The sequence below is a fragment of the Thermobia domestica genome, chromosome 8 (genome assembly GCF_964235325.1).
Source record: "Thermobia domestica chromosome 8, izTheDome1.hap1.1, whole genome shotgun sequence".
NCBI classification, from domain to species: domain Eukaryota; kingdom Metazoa; phylum Arthropoda; class Insecta; order Zygentoma; family Lepismatidae; genus Thermobia; species Thermobia domestica.
This window is the reverse complement of record NC_137461.1, coordinates 267,872,813-267,893,895: the sequence shown is the minus strand read 5'-3', so window position 1 is coordinate 267,893,895 and position 21,083 is coordinate 267,872,813.

Sequence of the window (21,083 nt, the reverse complement as noted above, 5' to 3'; positions counted from 1 at the left end):
TCATGTATATCGTATTAAAACAATTAAACATTCTATAGAAGTATAATATGCTTATTCATCTGTATTGCCTACAACTTTAAACAATCCTAAACTTGAATACTTCTACAGAAACGTTCTTGCAGATTGGTTTCGCAGTACAACAGATTGTGTATATATGACATCATTACATTATTCTCATTTTATATATTTTACAAACGTTCTTTATGAACCAATGAAAATTTTATTATGAGCGATTAACTCGAAATGATAGCCAGTTCTGCATGTAGAGACCCGCGGTATATTCATCACTAAATTTTCCTGACACTTTTCGCACTCCAATTGTGAATATGTTTCCTGAGCTTAAACAGAATAACGCTTGGCCGTATTTAACCTGTTCAACAAATCCTCTATTTTAGGCTGTGAATAATTAATCGCGTCAGTCACCAGATTCAATATTCCTTAAAATTTATGATAGTTGAGGTTTGTGTTTCTTTTCTTTAGACCAAAATGAGAATCATCAAATCTAAATAAGCTATTTCCCATGAAACATATCACATATTGTATCCCTTTCGGAAGATTTACCTGAGTGCTGTCAAAGATTTCAACCGCTGTTATCAGACAATAACGAAATTGTATGGTTTCCAAAGTACTTGCAAATATTCAGGGAAACTGGATCTTTGACCGCTAAATCCAAACCAAGTACTGAGCGCGAGAGATAGCATCAGATATGATAAATTGGACGTAGGAAGAACGCTACCCGCTGCGAGGGTGACAGTGGGGAGAGAGGGAAGAGTTTTTGGTAGTGTTTCTAACCCAACGAATACTAACCTCGAACATAAGTAAATACAACGGATAATAACTACTTAACGTAACTTATTATGATAGGCTTACCTGTATGTTCAGTTATTTATACAGGCTCAATACCGTCCATACAATACATCTCATCATCGTAGTATTCCGTCTCTTCGTCACTTTCTTTTCTTTTGAGGAGTCACTATTACTGTCACTGTCCTCGGACAAGTTTATTGTAATGTTTTCAGTAAGAACATCTAACTGAGGTTCCATTTGCAAATATGTTTGTGCACAGTTTCGTACTTTTCACTTCTTGCTTTCCACTCTTCCGCTGTTATCATTGTAAATTTCTCATCGGCGAGTTTCATCGCATCATTAATGGAAAAAGTGGTATTTCTTACTACTACGTATTCTTTGGCAGTAGCCCAAATCAAATCTATCGAGTTTAGATCAGGATAATACGGGAGAAAACGAAGAACTGAATGTCCATATTAAGGAAGGAGATAATATACGTTAAATGTCCGAAAACGAGCTTTATTGGCTTTGATTAAATTATAAAGTTCTGGTTTATACATATTTTCTCTAAAAAGAATATTGTGTCTTACAAGCCAATGGATCATTACATCCTTACGAGATGATGTCGGTGAAGGATTCAAATAGACATTATGATATGGTGCATTGTCTAGCACAAGAACTGAATTACTTGGCAAGTTAGGTATTAGCCGCGACTTCAACCACTTTTCATAGTTCTCATAATTTATGTCGTTGTGACAATCGCCAGATTTCGTTCCAGATTTGAACATGACTAACGCGTCTGGAATAAAACCGTTTTCTCCGCCAGCAAGCATGATTATTACGCGTTGTCCTATAGACATTGGTGTGAGTAAAGTTGTATTTTTTATTTTTGTTCGCGTATTCTCTTGTGTGCAACGAATACATGTAAATAAGGGGTGGTTCTGAATTCTGTAATGATTTATAGCTCGCAAATAAGCCAACCTCTTTGACCGAAATTAATTTTTTTCAATAAGTAGTCGCCTATTGTTTTCAGACTTAATCCATCTAAATCCTCAGGAACTGATTATTTTCCGTAAACACCAAGTGCTTACGTTAAAACTAATCTTTTCTCAAAGAGATATTCATCAGCACAGATCTTTTACAGAACGTTGTTTACCTTAAACAATATGAAATTCATTAATAGTTCGACACATAACGCATTTGTCAAAATCATTTACTGAGATTTTTGATTTTCGTTATGTTCATTTCTTATTCGGTGGGGCGCTCGCTCCCCCTAGAGGAAATTGTACGACAGAATATCGAAAACCCAATAGAATTTTTACATTACTTGCAGCAAAATTTGAAACTATATTTGAAGCGTCGCTTATACTTGCTCCCCCTTGGAAACCACAACATGGGCGGCCTTGGCTGTGAATCATTTTCGTTCTTCCAAGTTTTATGTTTTTTTACCCTCCCTTACTGTTTTTTAAAAAAGAACACCCAACACAGACTAAAACAGCACAGAACTATACTCGAACAATCACACGTCACTAAACACAATAACATTGTGTCCTGTTCGGCTTCTTCATGTCTCTTAAGATGTCCCCATCTGTGTCATAAATAACCGGCCGGAAGGTAGGGGTACCAATAATACCACTTTGTTTTTCCAGCGAAAATGACAAACTTCCCTATATGAGGGGGAAGGAGTTAACAGGTGTGTAGCCACGATCTCTCTGAAGCTAGGGCACGAGTCGTAGTCCCCAGAGTGAATGGATTACAAATATAAGTCGTGTTATATGATATAATTTTTATTTACTTTAGCTTACGTTACTATTATCATGTATTTTTGAAAAAAAAGCAAACAATAAACGAGTAACGAAACCTTTAACGCATCGAATGCACTTTTACATCTTATTAAATAAATAGGCTAATTTATTTTTCAGATTTTTCTAAGTGAAAGTGAGAAAATGAAGGCTGTTGGTTGATTCAGTGTGTCTTTGTCATCCCTTCCCAGAAATGTTTCAAATCGGTAAATTCTAGTTCACCGTTGTGGCAGTTAGCAACACTATTAGGATTGCCTGTTCCTTTTAAGTGTGTTGGTTTCAGATTTCAAGGTCACAACTCATACCATTCCTCGCACCCTGTATATCACAACTTTGACTACGACATCTAAAGTACATTCAGCAAAATTCAGAAGCAAAGCAACACAATGTATTCCATTTAGTATTAGCTGCTACTGGATTTTGCTTTGAAAATGTAATACGTCTATAAGTTGTAAAGTCTCCAACATCTTGAGAAAGATAATCGTGAACGTCATGTGAAATTTGAGGAATGGGCTGCAAAGCAAATACTGTACTTTGGCTATGAAAACCTCAATTACAATAAAAGAGGTTAACAACAAAGATATGATGTTGGCCGATTAAAAATCCTAATTAGTATGATAAAATGTTTCCAGGAAAACGCCAGTGAACTGTGGTATGTGCTGGACTAATCTTGTGTATCCTTTCTTTATCAAGGGACCTCAACAGTGGGGTAACGCTGAATTAGGGCGCAAAGTTTTAAAGTCAGACGTACTCGTTTATCTAGAAATGATGGTCGCAAGTATCTCTCACGTGCAAATTATGAGAGGTCTCCCCTCTCCACGGCTTTTAGTTTGACAAAGAAAGATATTATATCAGGACATATAATTTCAAAACCAGGCAATTAGATTCAGGATGATGAATTTTGGATTGGACAATTTATATACCTATTAAAAAAGGCCTACCTTAAGACTTCATGTTTGTGTAACGCTCTCTCTCTGCACTAAAGGACCAGTTGTCGATTGCAGTGATAACGTATCTCATGCAAGTATATTTTTATTTATTTATTTATTTATTACTGACATTTTATTATAATTTGCAAATATTTTATGCATTTGCTTATTTTGTTATTTATTTATTTATCACTGACATCGTGACGTGATTGGTTAATCTATTCTTGGCACTGGGCTGTCCCCTCAGGTGTCCTACCTTCAAACAACGGAGAAAATGATGTCTCGCGTTGAAGCGCCAAGAGGCAAACCACTACGATTGAGAGTTGGGAAATAAGGCGCGAATTTCAACGTTCATATTGTGTGTTTTCTCTCATTCAGTGGCAACTATTTTGATGCAAAACAGAAGCTGCGTAGCCCGGTGAGTTTAGACAGAAACCATTCCTATTGAACACTAGTAACAGCTCTAAATATCTAGTCGCGACCGGAAATTTTGCGTCCCGGTTGAATGGTAGAAAACGATATTTTGTCATCACTTGCTTGATAAAATTGGCTATGATCGGCACAAAATGCTCCTCTGACTTACGCTAATTGGTATATTACTATTTGGATGTGTACTTTTCAAATTATCGGATTGGTCGGCGAGATATTGTTCTGTGGTACCACATTCACCTGTGTTCCTTTAGCCAAATTTCTATTGGTGCGGATATGTCAATGCCCTATTGTATTATGTTAAAATTAAGGATGTTGAACATTTTGCGCAACGGATAGTCGGTTCATGTGCCAGCGTTTACACATCAGGGTCTTAAGCAAACAGGCAATGAGATTTACGTTTAGTAAACAACCAGAATAGACAGACATTGAATAGACAAAACATTTGAAAATTGACCTAATGTAAACGGAAATGGGCTTGAACTCATGAATAGCCGGTTTTGTGGATACAACAACAAAGCCAAAATTGCATCACTTGTGGTGATAAAAGAGGAAAGGTAACAAATAACAATCGTAGAGCATTCATCTGGTTTGAAAAACTCCGGGCCAAGTGCAGTGTCTTAATGTAAATATTTAAGTGTCATTGTTTTTACGACGATATCCTTCACCGTCATGAATTCTTTTTAATTGTTGTTGTCCCTATCGTTATTACATACGTAAAGTATTAGTTACGTTACATTACATACATCACTATGGGGCTGTTATTGCGAAGTTTACTTATAAGATAAATCAAAACTGTTATATGTGGTTTTAAGAAAAAAGTGGGTTTCGACTCCTATACTACAGTCAACTATCTTTATTATAAATTGTAAGTGTAACATTCGAAACATTATTTTGTAAACTCTCATTCAAAATGTGTTTAAAACTTGATCTTGATGTTGGGGGTACAGTGACTCAGTGGTTGAACGTTCATCTCCGGTGCTTGAGGTCCCTAGTTCGATCCCAGCTCCCGCCGTGTGGACTTAGTAGTGAACAAACACCGTGCTCCTGGGTTTTCTTGGGGTTCTCCCGTTTCCTCCTACTTCCTACATTCCAATATTTCACTCATTTCTGATCATCACAGTCTCCTTTAGCCTAACCGGCATAAGCGTGGGACCTAAAACTTAAAGATTTCGTTTCATTTTCATTTTGATCTTGATGCTGTTGAATTGTACGGTTCCTAAGCCTGTGTAGTAACGACGAATAAACGGGCGATTGAGTGTACAAACAAAAAGGTTTTTCAACCTTTACGGATAAAAATATATAGTTTTGTTAAAATTTCGAATTGGATTCCTTTTACCATCCGATGACCTATCCATGGACAAACAAATGTGTACTTCGAACTTTACGGCTTATATATGTATTTTTAAAAATAAAACATATTCGTCAGTACCATTTACTGTGACTAGAACTGGTAGTTCAGTACAACGCAGACATTCAGAAATATGAATTTCGTTATGCATACTTTAGTAGCTTTGCAGATTTATAAATATTTTTTAATGTGTAGAACTAATGATTGTAAATGGTGGACACTTTATTCCTCTTCCCCGAACATTTCACTGTTATGGGAGCAAACCTTATAGAATAGACACCAAAAGTACTTATAAGAAGCATAAACTAGCATAGAACTGTAAAGGTTTGTTGTATAATCTTCAACATGCAATTAAATATGAAAGGACATATCCACTATATGCAACCAGTGATTTTGCCTAGAAACCCACACGTCCTCTTGTTTTGTGATTCAAGAAATCATTAAACAATACAACACCTCCGTAAAATTATAAACAAAAAAGAAAAATAAAGTAGTTTTGTTAAACATCACTGACAGACACAACGTGAAGGACAAGGGAGGGAGAGAAAAAACTCGTCTATTACTGGCAGTCCGTTCGGTAATCAATTAGAAAATTAATTAATTTAATTGAAGGTAATCAATTTAAAAACAAAATAGGATATATGTGTAACTGAACAGTTTTCTTTAGATTACTACCTGAAATATTTATCTAAAATTTGAACATGCTATATGTAAAAAGTTATAAAAATATTTTTGATCAAACGAGTAACGTTTTCCATAGGGTGGGAATCAAAAAATTCGTAGGCATCTTTTAAATGTTGTTTTCTGAGCCCTAAGATATAATCCTTATTGAAAGAGAAGTTTTACAGGGCCTAGATGCAGGAAAGACGTGTGATGTAACACAAAGAAAGTGGTACAAAATTTGACATATACATATACATACATACATACATACATACATATATATATATATATATATATATATATATATATATATATATATATATATATATATATATATATATATATATATATATATATATATATATATATATATATATATTAAACAAGAAAGAAGCATTAGAAGCAAGTAGAAAGAAAGATGCATTAGAGAAGAAAGTTGTCAACACAAGATCCGGAAACATATTGATCATGAGATATTATACAGTGTAGCAAGATGAAGCCATTATTCTTACTGAAGTTGTTGACAATAAGAATTCATGTGGGGAAAATATCTGTTTCCAGTATTGAATTGTAAGAATATTCAAGTGTAAGAATTGTAAGAAAAACAAGCAATAACGGAAGATAACATGATGATGCACTGAAGTGCCAAAAGTCATGGAATATCTAACATGATCATTGCGGGGACTCTTCGTTCATTGAAAAATCCAGAAATTCGACTTAAGATGAACACATGTTTCTAAGTGGTCTTTGTGGTCTACGTATTGTTTTTGATAGAGAATACTAGGTATGAACGACTTTTCCATTATTTTCCCATATTTGCTCTATGAGATTATTTTTCTTTCATGTTGAGGGTCAAGTCATATATTAGAAGAAGCCAAAATGTACCTCATAGCAAGAGTGCAATTTGCGGCCAGACAATATTGCCCATTGTCAATCTAGAAAGCTCCATTGTTGCCAGATCACATGAATAATTTAATAGGCTGTAAATGGTTACTAAGCAGTTGTAAATGGCAATGATCGATCACTGTCTAGTTCAAGGAGAAAATAGGTTCTAAAATTTTCCATCTAAATGCTCCTCAATAATTACGGAATAAAATGCCAGCTTGGAGGGTACCTAAAGGAGATATGAGTTGAGTTGATTTTGAGTTTAATGTCCCGTTCAGCAGCGAGGCTATATGAGACATGGGCCTACTGATTAACATGGAATCCGAACCCCATGAGCTCCCGCTGGGAATCGATCCGGGCGTCCCACGCCAAAGGCTACCTTAATGAGAACTTCGGTCAATGCTCCCATGCAGTCTGCTTCACAAACAGACCCGGCTATAAGTGGGAACTAACTGAATATATGACTCTTTAACGACACTATACATTGTTAGTCATATCTTGGCCAATCTACGTATTCTGGAGTCCATGTGAATCTTAGGTACCCATGGTGACTGGTTCCAAAATAATGTCAAACTGCTTGCACTACCACTGAGAGATGTTACTAGGACGTCCTGGATTGATTAATGTTGTCGCTATGGACACTGTTTTATGTTGTCTGTTTACTTGGATGAGCTTGCTCACACCTCACCCGTAGTGGTCATTTAGCGCAGATGTTCGGCTACAGCGTTGCTTCCGGTGGGTATTAAGCCTTCAATGTCTTACTCATGGTTGATACTTAACATTTTAGAGCGAGGAAAGTCGAACATCAGGATATTAGTAAATACATCCTGCTTAATATCAGGATGGCTCAGTAAATAGCATACCTCAATCTTCTAATATCAACTATCATCTCCGGGTCGAACTTCGTTATTTGCCTTAGGGGTGTCATTACTACAGTATATAACATTTCACAGCACTCAAAGAGTCCAACTGACAACGCAGAAACTATTTTGTGAAATTTCACCGATTCTCCAGGATGTTCCTATCGCGTCAATAAGTTCCTACCATTATATCATAATTTTGTGATTAGTGAGATTTGATTTGAATTTAATGTTGTGCTTAAAAGTTAGATCACGAGAGGCGTTAATCTAGTCTCAAGTGGAATCTGATACACTGTAAAGAGTCATTCTTGAATTTCTTCCCAGTGGATGAGAAACCTGGATCCTGTGCGCCAGAACCATACACGCACTTGGCCAGTGGAAAGAGCTCGATGAGGTGTTCTTAGAAATTGAGCAAAATTGTTGATTCATGATTAGATGTTGTTTATACTTAAAGAACAATAACACATAATTGTTTTGAAAAATAGATAATGTATTTACGATACCGAACGTACGGTGTAAAACCAAATATATTGTAGTGGTGAAGATAACTGATTTTGTCTCAAAGTGAATTTCGTCGTCGAATTTTTTCGCACGTAATGCAGCAATGACAAAACTGCAACACCTAGCTGCTCACTCCAAGGAAGTTGGCTCAACGCGACACAGTAGAAGTGACTGGTCCCGCGACATCTGTACGGCCAAGAGCGTTGCTGTTGCGGCTGCAAATGTCCAAGAGAACAAACTAACATCAAGCAGACAACAGGGAACACAATTGTGTATCAACAGATGATTCTTACCAAAAAGTTTTGTTGCAGGACTTACAGATTTCCCCACACACAAAAGAGAAAAACAGTTCTTTTCTGCAGACCGCTAGTTATGTGTACAGTTTAGATAAAACTTAAACTTTGCTCGGAAATACGAGTTTCTCATTTAAAATCGTTTATGAGCAACGAAGTGCGTTTTTACCTATACGGAGATGAGAATTTGCGAAATGTTAGTTTCCGGGACACCTATAATAAACGTGTAACTTGAGAAAAGTCATTATATGCCCTTAAAGTAATTGTTTGGTGCGCTCTTTAACGAGAAAAAAAATCACTGGTTTCTATTTGTTTGATGATGGAGTTGACAATACCTGCGACTGTGACAAATTAGGTTTTAGAAACATTTGGTTCCAACAGAAAGGAGCGATCGTACACAAAGCAGGAGCAACGATCAGGATCGCTCAAACAGAAGGCATTGAGAATCTAAAGCAAGCTTTTCCCGGTTGTCCAATCTCTCGTTTTAGCAATTTAAATTCAGATGCAAGATCATAGATTGAGAATGCTTTCTTTGGGAGTTGTTAAAGTTGAAATTAGATAGAAGCATGCCTAAAACCTTGGCGGCATTAAAGGAAAATATCGGACAATAGGTGTAGAATTTATCGCTAGACGATTTAGAAAAAAAATGAATCACGTTGTGAAAGGTGTTCAAGTGTGGATCAACTCGGACGGTGGTTACTTGACCAACATTATTTCCTCGACTTAATGATATTAAATGTGAATATCTTAATAAATGTCAATAAACAACAGAAATTATTAAAATTTTAATTTTGACGATTTTTTATATTTTGAAACAAAGTTACGAACCTTGTAAATAAAGTGAGGGTTTTTGCGCCACCTTGTATGTGTGTGTGTGTGTTGGAAATACATAATCTCTCGTGAGTTGACGACGGTCAAGCTACTATTCCATCTCTACTCGCATGTTGAACTACTATTACAGTAAACTACATGAGGGGCAGTTGAGCGACAGGGTGCATTTAAGTAGGGAGTTAACTATAATGTAGACTAGCTAATGACTTGCCCACCTGAACCTCCTAGACATGATGACCCTAATAATGTTTGATAAATGGTATAAAATATGCAGTTGCTTGTTATGAAATTTCCGTCATTCCTATTCGCGTTCCTCTTGGGTCCGAATATTCTCCACAGGATTTTATTTATTATACTTCCGACATCAAAGTAAGCGACCATGCGTCTCAATCATCGAGCACAACATCCACGATTATCGTTTATATATTTTAAGCATCAAACTTCTTGAAAGTATTCGCGACGACAAAAGATTTTGAACTGAATAATAACACGAATTTCCTGCTGTCAGTCGACGTTCAAATTCATTGTGGATATGGGTTTGGTCTGTTAATATTGAGTATAGATAGCATAGATATTTGAAACTATCCACTTGGTTGAAAGTATTATTTGATATTTTGACACGTCCATAATTTGTCGTATCAAGTTCTCGGTGACCTTCCATGTATTTAGTTTATTCGGCGTTTACTTCCAAGTACATGCCCATGCAATCGTTTAATAAGACCTCTGCATTTATTTCTATTATTCTAGCATCCCATATTATATTCACATCATTAGCGTCTGTTGAAAACTATTGAGTTCTATCCATGGTTTCTGTCGTAGGTGTTGTTTATAGCGTATTACAGAACACAGCTGAATAATAATGTCTACTCATATATCTCCTTGTTTTAATCCATTCTCGAGGGATAGTTCGTGGAAAAGAATTTTGCTGCTCTGACTTCAGTTTGAGATTCACTTAAACACGTTTTATTTAATTTAACTAGCTTTCGTCGGTATTCCGGTATATTTATAGAACTTTCATTGAACTGGCAGTAAAATAAATTAATTTTGTATTTATGTGCTGAAAATTAAATATTCAAAAGCTCTAAATTACACCAACCTTTTCAATTATGGCGTACTTTTGGACATCGTCATCAGTAATATCTCGATAATCGTATAAGTTCCTAAATGAAAACGTAAGATATTTGTCTAAAATGTTGTATCCTCTCCAATCCAATTCACTAGTATCTCTGAAATTACAAATAATTATTTACAACACGATAAAGCTGTACTTTTATACTAAAACTATATGTGTGATTATATCAATAAATTATCAGCAAAAAAGTCTTTCATCGACTGGGTTCCCGAATGGGAATGACAAAAAAGCACATTGTGAAACATGGCTTTCCACGACGTAAGTTTAAATGTCTACTTGGAACAGTCCACAGCAAAAAACCTGCAACATCAGTATGTAAGTTTATTGTGAAACGACGAAATATTTTGCTCCAAAATAAGTGTGCTGAGGAGAACGTAGAGGTTTGTCAAGGAGTGATTCGTTCTACTTAGACGTTATGTTGATTCTCTGTGCTGTTAGGCGTAGTTTCACAATAATCTTACATTTTCATGTTGCAGGTTTTTTGCTGCGGACTGTAGAATTATATATTCCATTTTTCCTCTCATCTAAACTTCTAACCTGGAGAAAAACATCTCCTAATAGTCATTCTTGAATTATTATATATATATTACTAAGCGAGATGCAAGAAACCACGCTATGAAACAGACGGATATTTATTCTTTTGGAAATTTCCCCATATAAACACTCGCATAAACTCAGTGAACCTATTCTTATTATCTAGTGTACATTGGTAATGCGAAGTCAAATAAAAACAGATATTAATGATTGCGAAAAATTAATGAAGATTAAACACAACTGTCAACCTATTTATAGGTCAATGTTATCGATATTATGGGTAAAGCCTCACGTTTGGATTTCTGTCGATTTGTATGCACCACTACCTAGAACCAAGACAGGTGACACGTATTTACTTACTGTTATGGACATCTTTTCAAGATATTGAATAGCTTATCCATTGAAAAAGGCAACTTTTACTATGGTGCATAGAATATTCAATCTCTATAACCCTCATTGTGGTCATGTTGAGCATATTAGTTGTGATAATGGAAGTCAATTTCGTTCTAACGTGTTTCTTAGAGCCATGAACAATGTTAATATTAAAGTGCATATCAAGACACCTTATCATCCGACCAGTTCACTAGTGGAAAATTCACATCGTAGCCTGGGAATATTATTTCGACACTTGTGTAAATTGAAACACTCGGATTGGATTAGCCATGTCCTTCTTTGACCAATTGGTATGGCATTTTACTTTTACCTGTACCACCCATCTTTTCTTATTGCCCTCACAGCATCTCTAACAGTGCCTTTTCCATTGAAGACCTAGAGGGACATTTAAAAGGCAACTTTTCCCCATTATTACATGACTTAAAAAATATGAGAAAGGCCATTTCCGTTAGACCCTAATGACAATAGCTCTAAAGAAATACCGCCTTACGCAGAGTCGTTTGACGTATTATTAGCGTCATACTAAAGGCTTGAATACAGCAGGAAACATAAGTTAGTCGAACTATTTAGTATGACACTAATCACGCTTCAATGCGACTCTGTATAAGGCCCATAATGTTTATTTTGTTGAAAAACAAATTGTATACATGATATATTCTACTGTGATATATCCACTAGCCATATATATATATATATATATATATATATATATATATATATATATATATATATATATATATATATATACTAAAATATTAACTCGTAAATGAAATGAAACCTTACATAAAACCCGCTGGAACGTGACAAATTGTAATTGCATAAGTAGGAATCTTCATATCTCTTGTAATTCGCTGTACAGAAACCAAAATTGGATTTTCTTGAAAATTTATCCAGGATGACAATATATATGTAAAAGTTAGGATCACGCATATTGCAAATGACATTCCCCAGAATACTCTGCAATGAAACAAAAGCAGATAAATTCTAATTTATTGAATGAACAATTTGTTTTCCAAAATATGGTGTGCATATACAGTTGTGGTGGAGTATTCGCCAAGCCCCGCACGTATCAACTGGGCTTTCCGGGTTTGTTCTCTTGTAAAAGCAGAAAACTCTTCCTACTCTTGCTTCACCGTGACTCAGAAATGCACTCAGTCTCACTCAGCTTACTAACCTGAAGGATGAAGGACAGAGAGTGCTGCTTATCACACCTTTTTAGTGGGGATGTACACGATATATACTTTCTTATAACCATGCCTATCCTCGAGTCATTTATACCAAGCTCCTAATTAAGAGTCTATCTCAATTATTTAATATATATTCGTAGTTAAAAGTACCTGGTACGAACTCTTGAAACATTTAGAAAAGCAATTTTTAAATTTAAATTTGACTAGTGAGGAATCAGAAAACTAGATGCATTGTTTTTTACTGTGACACGAGTTCTCAGTTTTAAATTCTGAGCAACAAAAAGAAGTTATTTTAAGTAGTAAAGCGATCAACACAGATTCCACAGATTCCAATAGATTTAAATTTTAGAAACTCCAACATGTCGAAATAGTGATTTTTCGGACAGTTTATGACATTGATAATAAAAGCGTTCAACAAAATAAATTGCTACTTCTACATACGTAAGGTGGAGCACTTATGTTGACGCACACTTACAACTTTTAACCTAATACACAAAAACGTTGCAATTTCCTACAATGCAAACACAAGCAGGGGCATTCTTTGGTATATGTTGTGATTCCATCAGTTTAACGGTATTCCCATTTCAACAAATTCGTATTTGCTTAGGTAGTACCATCTCAGATCATTATGTTTTTAAATCTATGTGTTAAGCGAAAACATTGATTATTACATTTGCATTCAGTTAAGGAAACAAAGGACGCGACAGTGTCACAAACCTTCAACTTTTGTCTCCTGTATAGCTTCAATAAAGTGAGCAGAACAGATGGGCCAATGCACATCTAAACTAATTTATGATCTGATATACATATCATTAGTAACAAATATTATTAGCGGCAATAACAACCTAAATTGTATACTTTAAAACTGTAAATTTTAAACTGGATGTTTAAATATAGGATATTTTTAATTAACTATGTGAGTTCACGTCTAAAGTGATACAGCAGAAACCAAGCCACAAACAGACAAAAAATCAGCAAAAAGTGATCAAAATGTACTTTAAGATTTTATTGTAATAGTGTTGTCATAACAAAACATATTTTCCGTTAGAAAGAAACAAGTTTTCAGATTCCTGTCTCATGCAACATGGTAATTATGAATATGTAGTGATTAGTGTTGTAAAATTCCATGTAATTTTGAACCTGTTGGAAAAAAAAACGTTTTTTTTCTGTTTCTTGCCCTAAAAATTGGGAAATTTGGGAAAATAGCAAAAAATCTTTGTATTAGGTTAATTTTACTAGTAATGGAACTGTGTGTTACTAGTAACATAATCAGGATTAAATACTTGCAGGCTGTAGGATTATATACTTGCAGGATTATATATTAATCATCATCAGCTGCTAATATCTACCGTTTGTGGAAAAGTAACCCTTGGGCCGCGCCGTGATTAGTTTCGCACCCGACATAATAAAGTCGCTTATAACTCACTATTAGACCTACACTCACCGACACCATTAGATCTACACTAATATAAGTATAAATTTTCTGAAAGAGCATAAAATGGCGAAAAACGTTTGGGGAAATATTTCTCCGAATTTGATTTTGTAAACAATCTATGGCTAAAAAACTGACGTCACAAGCAACCAATACTAAGTAAAAAGTACACAAAACTCATTGTACAAAACTGAAACTCAAACTGTATTTAGCACAAATAGTAAATTATAGAATACAATTAGGCAAACTAAATAAGAAATCGGATGCTCTAGCTTCAGTGGTTAAGAAGATATATTCAATCATAGGAACTGCTAAAATTTCGGATTTCTGCTCCTCCCCCTCGCCTCCAGTGAGATAATTTTTCTTGCGTCCGATATTTTCGTGATCAGAAATAGGCATATATTAAAAATATCGGATGCCAAATCGTTACATGATTTGCTCTTAGAAGTCAATTTTTAAGCCGGATTATTAATTTATCTAGCTAGGATTGTATTTCAATGTTTTGTAGCCATAACTACATTCTATCACGGTGCTACCTTTAAAGTTGTGGTGCACATATATTAATTGCCACAAATTTTCGCTATGCTAATACAAGAAACATAAACACTCAATAATCTTAACTGTAAACTAGTAAATATAAAATAGTTTTCATTTTAAAAGCATAATGTTGTAAAATATTCGAAAAATTTCAATTTTTTCAAAATTTTTCGTTTCTTCCATGCGCGAGAAAAATCAGTAAAAAACTGTTTTCTTTTAAATGTCCGGTTATTTTCCAGGCCGTCACAACACTAGTTCTGACAGTGGGGCGATGAGCATTTATCACCTGCCTGGTACAACATCATATTTGTAAAAGCTTCAAAGAAAGAAATCATAAATGGAGACTGTGAGATATTGTTACCTGTGTGCCAAGAACAATAATAGAATTTATGTATGTCACATTACTAAGGATGAAGGTCGTAGGTATGTACAACACGGCGATATATTCACTGTCCCCTAATGGTTTCCTTTCTTGTATTTGTCCCTCCATTGTTGTGGTATACAGGTGAGAAACTCGGAGTGAATTAAGAATTAAGAAGTATAACCTTAAATTAAAGAAGAAAAATAAATATAATCACATAATTAGATATTAGACTGGCGAATTAAAACTCAATCTTTAAATCATATTAATTTCTAATGATATATCGGAAACTGAACATACTACCTTTCATAAATATGTAAATTCTTCTTAGTCGTGTATGGTAGCCCGTGGAAAGTAGTATTTCGTACATAATTCTTGAGAATTTCCATACTATCAAGAACAGTTCTGAGTCTGTAACAAAAATTAATTGTCAATAACATATCGTGATTTAAACCTCAAATACATTACAATATTTACGACAACAATTTCTAGATTTCCAAACGAACTATTCTCAATTAGTAAGGGTATAATATTGATTAAAAAAAATGTGACCTACAGCATGCTTTACATGATCTTATGGGAATGTAGGTAAAGGAGCAAAAGTGAATTCACACTTCAATTTTTCAAATCCTGCAACGTTAGACAACCATCCATACTGTTAAGGTTGGTTGGTTAGAACTCCACAAGAAGATCTGCAAGTGCACTAGTTTCTTTGAAATATGTCAGTGTAGCAAACTTCACTTTCACTATTGTTAGTTATAATATTTCTACTATAATATAATATTTCTACTAAAACTTTACGAAAAAATATCAGGTCGGGGAGATTTGACTGCCATCTTTGTATTGCGAGAATATTTTGTATAATCTAAACCAGTAGTTCTTATTTTTTTAAAAAAATATATTATTATTATTATTGATTTTCATTTGCAGATTAAAGCTAACAAGAATATTTTCTGAAGTTATATTACTAGTTTCCAGTGTGTTCGGAAAGTAAAACACAAAAAGAAGAAACAAAAAGAAAAGAAAGAAAGAAAATCTAAGAACGTAAAAACAAAATATGCAGCGTGAGCCACTTCAATTTGCGAAAACCATTGCATCAGTAGAAAACATATCATATGTTTCAAATGTGACAAATAGTCATATTTTTTGTACACATAACATGAGTTTGTGTAATTTAGTCCCCAATGAATATTACAAACATATTTTAATTAGAAGTATTTACGATATCAAAATAACAAAAGAAAGTTTTTTCTTATACCACTCCGTAATATGTCATTTAGTATCTCTTGTTCTATTCTAAGTAATCGGGAACTGTAATTTCGATTTCGAATCTAGTGCCTATAACACTTCGATTATTCTTTTTCTACTGCCCATATCTCCTACCTTGAGAGTAGTGTCCTGAAATGTTGGTCGGAGGGAGATCATTCATTTCAAACACAGAAACTTTTGGTTTGCTTAACGAAGGCTTAAGTAGCCAAGTCTCGGTGCGTACAATCCTTTTTAAAAAATTCCTGAGTGTGACACAATATTTCTTTTCTACCGTAGAAACCTGTGTGTCTTGGAAGTTATTCAATTTATTATGCTGAAATCTAAAAGAAGGGTTTTGTGTGCTAAAATAGTACATTAAAACATGTCAAAAACCTTTTTTGTCACGGGTCTACATTGTTTAACCTTTCTTGAAATCAATGTTAAGAACCGTGGCGGACATAAATCCTTGACCAGGTTATGGCGAATATTTTGGAACCAAACGCGAGTATGAGAATTATATCTGTCATTTCTGTAGTTTGGTGTGGAAAAGAAACTAAATTGTGAACCAAAAGTTTAAGAATAACACCAGTTATCAGTATAAAGTATACCAAAGATAATTGACTTATAAGGAAAAAATATGAGAGACGTTTTGAAACAAAAAAATAAGAAAACTGTGACTGGAGGCAAAGAAACCTAACGAAAACACACTAAAGATAAACGGGTCATCGCGTAATGATCGTGGTTTATTAGTCAAGGCGCTCGGGCAGTAATCTAAAGGTGCTTTTGTCGAACCCCCAGCTGGTAATTTTCTTAATTTAGAATTCTTCCTGGCAATTGATTGGCGACGACACACGTTATTTATTTTGAGATATTTGAATACTTGGATCTTTTAATACTTAGACCATCAAATATTCACGAATAGTATATTTATCTCGAAGAAGATTAAAAACTAGGAGCTCATTAGGTCGTACCATTACAAGCTGTAAGGTGACATTTGGCATGCATATTGCGGTGTTTAATGTCACCCACGACAAGAGGAATTTCTCGTCTCGTTAATAAAGCAAGTCAAACAAAATCGAGGCGAGAATCATTTTACATTCAAAATGGGACAAGGCTAACTCAAATTAGCGTCTCGCCTCTATTGTCATCTCCAAAACGAGGTTCTCGTTTACCGTCTCGCTTTCGAGATGGCAATAGAGACGAGACGAAAAGTATCGTAAGCATTTCTCGTCTTATCTTGATTCTCGGAATAGTGTATGCCCATTTTTTAAGTAACAATTGCTCTGTAGAGTGAATCTTTTTTGCTGTTTTTGTTAATTTGGATTCCTAAGCTCATCACATTATGGTCTGTGTATGATTTGAGTAGTAAAGCTTTTATAATTACCTCTGCATATCCTGAAAGCTAGCTTATTATATGCCTTTCTATTCACTAATATTGGCAATAAATTATTTGCTTTAAATTTTCAACGATTATTCCTGTCAGGTTAAGCAAGACCATGATTAAAACAAGTAAATTATGATGGACCAATTGGTGGAATGACAAAGTGGGAGGAAATGGGAGTAGGGGGTGTCGCGTGGAAACCCACGTGTACGATGTTGTCCATCTAAAGCGTACTTGGTTTGGGAACGATCCAGGTACCAACCCATCAGGTAGTTAAATAGCCGGGGTTCCGGATTGGATTCCCGGTGGAGAGACTGAAATGATAAATGTTTGTATAGGTGTCCTTGTCGTTCAAGGTTAATGAAACTGTAAAATGAGTCTAACCTAGTAGGAAATAGAGACAAGTTACGGAGATATTTTCGGTGAATCAGAAAGAAACGAAAAAGAAAGTGGTCTGAAGCACTAGGTTCCTGTTAGGGTTTCGAATGACTCAAGATCATTTTCTTCTTGTCCTTGCGTGTTTGTATGTCTTCTTTTGTTTTCTAATTTAAATTTGAATTCTCTGCACTATAACATTTTATCATGACCGAAATGAATGTTTCGATTTTATTAAAACCTTTGAATCATAAACGTGTGCAATTTGCTACATACAGGAGTGTTTTTTCTGTTACACATATAAACATTATTACATTTCTAATTATTTCATTATATCATCATGTTAAAGAAATAAAAAAAAACACATCTCAGACACATTTTCGAACTCTCGATCTTCAATTTTTACAAGACAGAAGGACTCGACATGCTTGTCTCCTGGCGGTATATGTATGGTTTCCAGCTAGTATCTATATAAAAAAGAGAGGGGAAATGCAATTCACTCTGTATAAACCTGCGTTAATTATGACGGATCTCCGTTGCTTTTTTGAACTTTGTGTCTGAATACGTTTCCACGTTTATGTGAACAGGAGGAAACAGCCCGAAAATATCCTCGATCTTGAGGTTTCAAAATCTTGAGTAATAATAATAATGATAATAATAATAATAATAATAATAATAATAATAATAATAATAATAATAATAATAATAATAATAATAATAAGAAGAAGAAGAAGAAGAAGAAGAACAATAATACAGAATACAAATCCGCATGAGGATAAATTGGTTAAAATTTGTAAAATCGTCCCTAGCATTAAGTAAATGTTACAAAGTAGTAGAGATTGGAGAGAAGTATCCCTACCACCAAGATATACCCCCTGCGTACGTTCCTAGAAGTAGCTAGATGTTGAATGAAAGGTTTCCAGTAAACGTTCATGTAGAAAGTAGGGTTACTGAAAATTTATGTTTTTAAGTTATACGTTACATGGTTTGCGGCTAAGCTAAAGGAGAGGTCGATGATGAGAATGAAAGAAATAGTGAAATGAACAACGTGGGAGTAAACAGAACAGCAAGCAAAACCCCCACACAGGGCGTTTGCCCAAAACAATTTACACTGGTATCAGCTGGGATAGACATAGACACAAGCTCCAGAGCTGAATGGGCTACAAACGAAACAACTATAAACAAAGCGGATAACCTTTTTGTATAGGGTGAGCCATTAAATTCACAAAACTGCAATAATAATAATAATAATAATAATAATAATAATAATAATAATAATAATAATAATAATAATAATAATAATAATAATAATAATAATAATTGTAGTGATACTAATAATACTAATAGACCACCAATGGGCAACTAGTGATATTTTGGAAAATATTGGCGGTCTCGCAGCGCTCTACACGATAGCCCCACTTCCGTTTTGAAAATTATACAAGAATTGGTCTACCAGCGGCACAAACTCCACAAAACGCCAATGAATTACAAGTTATTCCCTTAAATTATATTAACTCGCCAACATGCGTGATTTGTTTACATTAAGGCAAGTCTGAAAAATACTTTAAAAAGTGAAAAGCAGGTTCTACAGGATGGACGAGAACCACCAACCTTGTTATTACTAGCCGCGTTCTCTTCTGACTTCGCCACGGAGGCATTAAAGAAATCACCGCTTGTAGAGGAATAAATCATTGATGTCTTTTTAATTTGGCTAATCAGAGTGCTCCTTTAACCGTGTATATTGGACAATAACCGTTTGGGATCAGGTAAAATGCATTCGCATTTTGTAATTTTATAAGAAAATGGCAGAAGGCTGTTTACTTCATTTCATAGTTCTCCCATATTCACTTTCTAAAGATCGGCAAAAATTGCCATCTAAATTCATACAATTATACACACCCATCTCAAGATTTTTCACATCATGATGCAGAGGCGGGGGTTACTCTTGACACCCTAGCTCACTTTAAGAACAATTAGTCATGAAAAAATAACGTACCTGTGTCTGGTGCGTTAAAGGTATTAAGTCCAATATGTTCTAAACGTTTGAGCTTTTTATAATATTTCGTGGGGAAGTATTATTCAAAAGTCTACTACCCAAACTTTAAACTAAAGCGTTCCAGTAAGGTTTCATGTAGAAAATATTCTACTGTACGTTTTAAGGAATATAACTGTAATAAAAATAACTAAATATCAGTGAACAGTAAGGAATATAATAAACTAAGTTTTAGCAAATGCAGAAGTAATTATAAAAGCTTTGCTACAAAAATACCTGCACAGACTATATTTCGATGAAATCAAAAATACAAAGTAACAAATTAGCATAAAAGATTACTATTCCGTGAATCAAGGAAAGACGAAACATGTTTACGATACGTTTGTCCCGTCCCATTCTTATCTCGAAGGCGAGACGATAATTTGAGTTAGCCCTGCCCCGTCTCGAATGTCTCGATTTTATATTGTTTTAGTGACGAGATGAAACTCTCCTGTTCTCGTGGGCAACACTAAACAAAACCCAAATATGCTTGCAAAATGTCACGTTCTTGCTCGTAATGGTATGAGCTGAGCGATAATAAGCACCTAGATTGTAATCTTGTACGAGATTATAATTATTATTTTTAGCTTATTATTATTATTATCATTATTCCTGAAGTTTTGATAGTTCAAGTATTTGAACTTCAGAGTATTCAAATATCTGAAGATAATAAAACGTGATTCATCGCCGATTAATCGCCACCAACAATTCTAAGGAAAAGAATAAATTGCCCTCTGTGGATCCGATTCAAGGACCTTCAGATTATTGGCGGAGTGCCTTGACCATTGAACCAAGATCAATACACGGTAAAATGTTCATCCTTAGTGTGTTCATGTTAGGTTTCTTTCTCGCCGCTTACAAAGTTCTATGTAATTTTTAGTCTTTTTAAAACGTCTTTAATATCTATTTTACGATGATATAAGTCAAAAATCTTTGTCATATTATATTAATAACTTGAGTTGTTCTTATAACTTTGGTCTTTACTTTTATTTCTTGTTCACACCAAACTACAGATATAACAGATTAAATGCTCAAACTCTGCATTTGGTTTTAAAGCAGTTTCCATTACCTGGTAAAGGACTTATGTCCGCCACTAGACCAACGTTTGATCGACGTAGTTCAAGCACAAGGATCACGTGGC